This window comes from Tenrec ecaudatus, chromosome 11 (assembly GCF_050624435.1).
Source record: "Tenrec ecaudatus isolate mTenEca1 chromosome 11, mTenEca1.hap1, whole genome shotgun sequence".
NCBI classification, from domain to species: domain Eukaryota; kingdom Metazoa; phylum Chordata; class Mammalia; order Afrosoricida; family Tenrecidae; genus Tenrec; species Tenrec ecaudatus.
This window is the reverse complement of record NC_134540.1, coordinates 42,299,582-42,301,223: the sequence shown is the minus strand read 5'-3', so window position 1 is coordinate 42,301,223 and position 1,642 is coordinate 42,299,582.

The window sequence follows — 1,642 nt, the reverse complement described above, 5'->3', positions numbered from 1 at the left end:
TCACAAATTTTTCTGGCCTATCTCTTTATATATCCACACGTATCATTGTTACTGTCATTCATGCAGGCTTGTGTATGTAGTATGATTTACTGTTGTCAGTCACTCTTGTCATTGTCCCAATGTCATCCTTTGCCGTGGCGACTTTTGTGCTGACCTCTCTATGTGTGTTGTGTTCCTCTTAACCTAAACTGTCTAGTGTATGAAGCCCTGGTGGCATAGAGGTTATATGTTAGGCTGTGAACTGCAAGGTGAGCTGCTCAAAGACACCAGTGTCTCCACCGGAGGGATATGGGGCTTTCCATGCCCATAAGCGTTACAGTCTCAGAAACTCAGCAGGCACTTCGACCCTGTCCCACAGGTCAGTTGGACTCAGTGTTACCATGAGGGTGGTGAGTTCCGTTTGGGGATAACAGAGCTAGTGATTCAGCCTCCTTTCCCTCTGAGACCCCTTATCATCATCAGAAAATGTGTCTCGGTGTGAAAACCTTTTTTTTCCTTTAATAATTGTGGCGTCATGCAGATTTTGTGCTTTGTGACTGAATAATTTCACTCAGCATAATGTCCTTTCATTTTTTAGTATTCCATTGTGTTTGTATATTATATATGCGTATATATGTATATATCACAGTTTATTTATCCATTCATTCCCTGATAAATACTTATTTCCATTTATGTGGTACTGTGAATAGTGCTCTTATTAACATGAGTATGGATATCTTTATTCATGCCAGGGCTCTGATACTCTAGTATATAGCAGCAATAGTCAGATTGCTGGATCCTATGGTAATTTTATTTCTAACATATTTTTATTCCCAAGTCAGGAGCTCTGGTGGCAGAGTGGGTTCTATGCTGGGCTGCTCAAAGCAAAATCGCCAGTTTGAAGCCAGCAGACCCTCCATGGGGGAAAGATGAGACTTTCCATGCCCATAAAGATTGAAAGTCTTAGAAACAAATGGGGCAGTTCAACTCTCTCCTATAAAGTTACTATAAGTCAGAATACACTCAATGACAAAGAGTTGGAGGTTGGAATTCCCAAAATAGTATTACCATTTTACAATTATATTAGAATTGTAAGACGATTTATAACTTTGTTATAAATGAGACATCTCAATGTTGTATTAGTTTATGGCTTTATAATGGCTAGTGTTCATGAGTATTTATTCACCTGTTGGTTGATCACCTGAATACATTCTTTGATAAAGTGTCTATTCATGACTCTGCTTATGTTTTCCCTGAAATATTTGTGCCTGAGTGGTTTTATTTTTAAGTTGCAGAATTTTGTTTTCCCTTTTGTTAATTTTAGAGATCAGCCCCTTGCTCAGTGTGTTGTTGCCGTTTTTCTCCCAGTCTGTAGGTTGGGTTCTATTTTTACTTGGCAATGAACTCTTTTGACACACACACATCATTTAATGTTTAGGAGGTCAAACCACCTAATTTACTGTCTACTCTTTTTTATTAGTTACTTTTGTTCATATATTTATATCATGTGTTAGGGGCCCTACATTTACCTCTATTTATGTTCTTTGATCATATTTATAGCTTAAGTGTTTACAATAGGGATTTTGTTCTATCTGGATTATCTTTTTCTCTGTGTTGTGAAATATGGGTTCTGCTTTATTTTTCTGCAAAGGCATATCCAATT